Below are 6,000 nucleotides of genomic sequence, written 5' to 3'. Positions count from 1 at the left end.
TAATAAATCAGATAACTAAAACTGTTATCTCACCATAAAGCAGATTCAAGTGAGACTTCAAAATACTGTTTCCCTGCTTAACTTCACAGAAATATATCTCTAAGTTTTTAGGTGATTAGTTTCCAGTTGGATTTTTTGTTTTGATTGTTCCTGTTCATCCAAAGGCACCTCTTCTCGTGCTTATAATTGAAGCATGTAATTAACGGTCTCATCTCAAGGTGATTTTTTTTTTCTCCTTATGTTTTGTATAACTAAGCTTCCCAATCACATGTCCATGTTTCTGGCAAGGGTTATCAGGGACGTCTACCTCAGCACTCAAGCACCTCAATCTGGTGTGGACGCTAGGGCTTACCGATACAGGTGTGCAAAGCCTCCAGCATACTTGAGCTTTGATATATTGATATATTAAAGCTTATGAATATTGTTTAACAACCCCCCGCTTGGAACACGCCGGCACAACACCCCTCTGTGCTCCAGGGGGGTGTTCCTCACTGTTTCACAGCAGTTGCTCTTCTTGCTGCCGGCGCCAGCGCTGCCATCTGCCCGGGCGCTGGGTGCCGCCGCCCGGGCCAGGGCTCTGCGCGCACTGCGGGGACTGCGGGCAAAGGCACCGGGGCTGTGGCCCCGCGGAGGGGAAGACGAAGGAGGGATTCGGTGACCTCTGCCGGGCTAACAGCCCCCTGCGCGGGCACGGAACCCCCCCGGCGAGAAGTGCTGGGGCAACACGACACGTCCCACCCGGCCGGCCGGTAGAAAAACGCAAGAAACCAGAAGACGGAGGCGGTCGGCGGCGGAGCGCAAGTTTGGGAGCCCGCCCGGCGCAGGGGGCGGCGCGGGGGCGGTGCGAGCGGCGCGGCGGGGCGGGCGGCAGCGGGGCCGGGCGGGAGCGCTGCTGTCCGCGCCGCGCCGGGTGCTGAAGGGCGCCCGCCGCCTCCCCGCGGCGCCTCGGCCCGCGGAGCCTCCCCGCGCCTGATCCCGCCGGGAAGCGCCCTGCCGGCAGCTGCGCCCACTTTGCCCCGGAGTAGTCGCTCCCTCCCTCGCTCGCTCACCGGATCGCGGCGGAGCCGCTTGTGGCTTTGTTAAAGGAAGAAGAAGTGCTCCTCTCTTTGCGATTTGCACGAGGACCCGTCGAGCTGGGGGTTTTGGTTTTTTTTTTTCCCCCCTTGTGGATTTTAGTAACTCTTGGACAAGGTAAGCAGCAATACCAATATACACACACACACACACATACGTATTTTTTACATAAATGGTAGCGGGGTGCTGGGTGGGATGGAGCAGCTGGCAATTAAAGGCAGAGCAAAGTTGGAAGCTTGGTAGCCCTTAGGTCAGTGTACGGGCAAGGCTTGGAAAAAGGATGCAGCTTTCAGTGAAGAGGGCTCCATAAACAAAAGATGAATCGAAGTGAAAAGTTCAAGGTTTATTTTTACTGATAACAGGCTCTCAGGGTGATTTTTAAATGGTTGAAAATGTTTTACATTAGAAATCTTTAATATTATAGAAATATCTCAAAAGATTACAGCGTCTACTTTGTATAAAAACCGATTTGGGGGGACTAGAGAAGCTCTGGTTGATTCTGTCTGGGGGAGGACAGGATATGCGAGGTCATTCTGGGAAGTAGAGAGTAAAGAAGGAATTAAAGAGGATTTAAAAGCATAGCCGCATGTTGCTCTGTGTTCTTGTGCGTGCCTGTATACGTGTGTAACAGAAGGATGGTGATGCCCTGTTACTTGACAAACAATTCAGCACTGTAACGCTGTCAACTTGGGAAACAGCACCTTTATGAAAGGGATCATCACCACCTCTGCCTCCAAGGTCAACATGGGATGTGCATGTCTGTGAAAGTCGTGAATTTTTGTCCTTTGATGTTGACTGAACATCAGGCCTGCTCCCAGGCTGCAACTAGGCATAAATGAGGATCTTGGATTCAATAATACCATATTATGTTGCACTTGTAGGACTGCTGTTGTCAGTAATTGAATAGAACTGAGAAGTGTGGGCAGATGTAATGTCTTTTTTTTTCAGCAGTGTTTAACATTTCGTGAGCTTGGTACAGAGCTCTGCTTCACAGAGGAGTTTGCTGCTGCTTCAGTGAGTTGTCAGAGTTGTGCACATGCAGTGCTCAGTGCTATACAGGGATTTCTGCACACACAGAGCTGAGCGCTGTGCAGTGACTTCTGCACACGCAGAGCTGAGCACCACGCAGGGGGGTCTGTCTGAGATTAAGGCAGATTCCCAGAGGGAATAGGCAGCTGCTGCTCCAAACCAGTGCTACTGATATAACTCAACAAAATAAGCAGGCAAATGAGGTCCCCACCTTGTGTTTTTTAGAATTATGTAGCATTTCATACTCTTTTGGTTGTGATGAATTTTCTTAGGAACTGGGACCTAAACCACAAGCATTTCTCTACACAGATGCTCTGCACAGGTGCTAGCAGTTGTAGTAGCTGTGAGCATGAAGTAACTTTCGTTGATGGGATGAAGCTGATGAAAGGAGGCTGCTTCTTAGTATTGTGGCATTTTTTTGCTCCTGCATCATTTCCTTAAAGTGGGTTCTATTTTGCTGAATGTTTGTATCAGCTGGAGTATAAAGATAACCATCAGGCAGCAGCACAGAGCTACTGATGGGTAAAGTTGAAAGCTAGAAAAATGAGGAGAGAGTAGTTCAGAATGCTGAGACATTCATTGCATTTGGGTAGAATTAGGAAATATATTTTTATAGTTCTTTCCCCCCTCATAAAACAGCTCTCTCCTTCCTCTCTCAACAGTAGGGAATGAAAGTTCATTACATAGCACTTGCACTAGTTGCAAGCCTTCATTAACAGTCTATCCATCAGCTAAGACAGCTTTTATCATCTGTCATTGATGTGAATATTGATTTGCTTTGAAATATTTTGATATAATTTTAAATTATGTCTTTTAAAGTATGGAGATTCAGGATGTTTACTTTTTGAAGTAGACACTACAAAATTATTTTGAAAAAGTTATTCTGAACCATGTGATGCAGATGCTATGATAATACTGAGGGAGGAAAAAGACCCACAGCATTGCAACCCAAACCCACTAATTATATATCTAAACTTTTAATGTTTACACAGGGCCTGAATCTGCAAATCATTGTTCACTTGAGTGGTCTCTATTCATACACATGGCCTTTTTCCTGTTAACAGGACTATCTCCATCATTACATGATTAAAAGTCATTGACCTTTCTGAGATCAGTCACTTGACCAACATAAATCAGATTATAAACTTTGATACTAAGACATTAATTCTGTGCTTTTAAATTTATATCTGATTGTATTTTCTATGTAAATTTTGCTTTCATTTGTATTAGACTGATTTATTTGACAAATTATGTTTGAAAAATGGGTATTTGAAATGATACATATACTCCAAAAGAGATAAAATGGCACTGCTATTTTTCAACAAAATGGTGTTCTCAATATATGTATACATTGTGTGGTCCATAGCCATTTTGGTCATTGGTTCTAATTAGAAGAAGTCTGTCTGCAGTATGGTTGTCCAAGCATATTTGTCAACTTGTAATAATATGATTTTCTATAAAATGCAGTTCCAAATCCTTTATCAACATCACACAAAAGTTGTTAATGGCTTGACCAACCATGTGACTGCAGAACTAATATGAAATCAGGGACGAGTTTTGTTAGAAAAACAGGATTTAGAGAAAATTCAAGTTTCAAGAGCTACCTTATGGATCCTTCTTAAGCTGACCAACACACAAAGGTGTGCATATGAGGGCACACGCTTACAACTATTGAAAATGTAAGCATATGCACAACCCTGTCAGGGATCCAAAGCTTACTTTTTCCAGTGGATCACTTGGTTATTTCCTGGTTTAAGGCCTTTGACAGCAAATGCTGATTGGTAAAGGCTCAAATATTCTGGTTGCTCCATTCTAGGTGTGTTCTGGATCTACCTAATCATGTCAGTTTTTCATCCTGTTTCTGTTAGTGTGTGAGTTTATCCAGTAATCCTCACTATTTGTTTAAAAGCAATATTCAATCTTAGAATAAAACAACTGTTACAATCACATAAATTATGTCTTTTAAAAATACCAAACTTTTATTTTTCTTAGAAAAATGCATACTGTCCTAAACTGTGACTTCATATAACTTTTCAGAAAATACAAATTTTTGTGTTACTCTTCTTTTAGAGACTATAAAATAATATTAAAAACAAAGCTCTTCTCAGTTTTGTTAGTTTGAAATCTAAAGATGGAGCTCCAAGAGGAATAGTTCTTCCATTTAGCACTTCTGAACTTGGCTTTGACATATCAAAGGTCAGAGGTCCAATGAAGTTCCGGAAGTCATTTCTGATTATTATTCTCCAGACTGGCAAATATTATGGGATAATTGTGGATGTTAAATGTTGCTGGTGTGAATCAATGGCTCAAGGGGAAGCAATGACTCAAATGCCACTCTTGACTTTGTTCTACAATTTTTCTAAGCAAAAACAGGACCATATTTGCTAACCATTCAGTGTAGCTTGGTCTGTTGTGCTACATAACTTTAAAGTAAATAGATTAGCAAGTTTGTTTGTAGATCTGTTTAATCTTGTTTTTTAGTTCAAGCTGCCATTTTTTTTACCTTCGGAAAAAAGGTAGACAGAGAATAGCTGTCAGCAAATGAAAAGACTGGAAACTTGTTTGCATATGATATTATACATATTTAATACAGCATGCTTTTCCCTGACTCTTGGTAGACAGAAAAGACAACAATTTCATATTATCAGAAGAGCAGCAAGTCAAATATTTTCTCTGTAGCAAAGAGACATTGAGAAAGCTGTGGGCTGACCAAGAGCAGCGGTAGTCTAGCCCCTCTGAAAATAGTGCCATGTGAAATTCCCTCTAACACCTCCAATATCAAAGGTTACTACTGCCCAGGAAGATTATTCAGGAGAAATCAAACCCACAACTTTATTTACTTCTGTAGTATTTTACAAATTCTTTCTTTAGGTTTTGGGTTGAGTAACCTCTAGTTACAAAGTTCTGGTAGGTTGTGTTCCTTTCTAGATGATGCATTTGTTAACAGATGTGTCTTCATTTTGATGGGCTAGTGCAGATCAAGGAATTACTGCACAGTTACTGTTGCAGAAGGACTTCAAAAAGGCTCCCTAATTGTTGGTATCTTTCATTTCCTTTATGCCATTGTAACTTCTGTTTGTATTGGTTAAATATACTGGCCAAGAGAGGTTGCTGTGGTTTAGCCAGGCACGATTCCTTACCAAGTGGGAATGAGAATGACTGGAAATGTGTTATTTTGTTATCCATTTTTAGCTTTATTTGATAGCAACGTTTATGCAGGTATTTACACTTTCTATCCTAGAAATTATCATGGTAAGTCTATTCAAGTAATCATTCTTTATACCATACACTATGTAAAATTAGTGGTGAATTATTTGGCTGCATTGCTGAGTCCTGCAAATCTTAAGAAAATAAGAAGTTCTAAAGAGTTAAATGAGGGGAGAGTTGGCAATGCTTGCACTGATTGCTTGAAGTAGGTTGAAGTTCACAGTTTATTTGCATTTGAATTAACTGAGGTTGGTGTCCAGCAGTGCTTTTCAGTGCAGACTTCAGAAAGACTTTTTTTGTGCAATAAAGTACTTGAAAATGTTAGATGGAAGATGAAGGATATTTAAAATACTTCTTTCTTTTCCTGACAGAGAGAGCTTTCTTCTCATTTTATTCCAAGTGAGGCTTATTGTAATCTGAAATATTTTTACAACTGAATAGGCAGTCTTGTGGTAAAAGCCACTATCATTTTCAGATCAGCATATTAAAAACTTTCTGAAAGTATTTTTAGTTCCTTCATAAAGAATTTCCTAATATCTTCAAAAAGAAACAAAGTAATTTGAAAGCAGCTTATAACTTTAATCAGATAAAAAAAACTTATTACTAAAAATACTCTTTTATTAAATGATAGGAACTTCTAGATTATTACTGTACATACTTTTGCTTCCATTAGGAAATAAAATATTTTAG

The 6,000-nt window shown here is 40.9% G+C and overlaps 1 protein-coding gene across 1 annotated transcript in view; it reads left to right on the top strand.

Moving 5' to 3' along the window:
* The first annotated feature begins 1,166 nt into the window (after window positions 1–1,166).
* Window positions 1,167–6,000, top strand: part of FSTL5 (follistatin like 5) — a 273,705-nt gene continuing 268,871 nt past the window's right edge. Inside the window, exon 1 of the mRNA XM_053976601.1 lies at window positions 1,167–1,191. The gene's annotated coding sequence lies outside the window, so the exon portion shown is untranslated. The remainder of the gene's footprint in view (window positions 1,192–6,000) is intronic.

This window comes from Vidua macroura, chromosome 4, assembly GCF_024509145.1.
Source record: "Vidua macroura isolate BioBank_ID:100142 chromosome 4, ASM2450914v1, whole genome shotgun sequence".
NCBI lineage: Eukaryota > Metazoa > Chordata > Aves > Passeriformes > Viduidae > Vidua > Vidua macroura.
The sequence above is the reverse complement of the archived record's forward strand: the minus strand, read 5'-3'. Positions and strand labels throughout refer to the sequence as shown.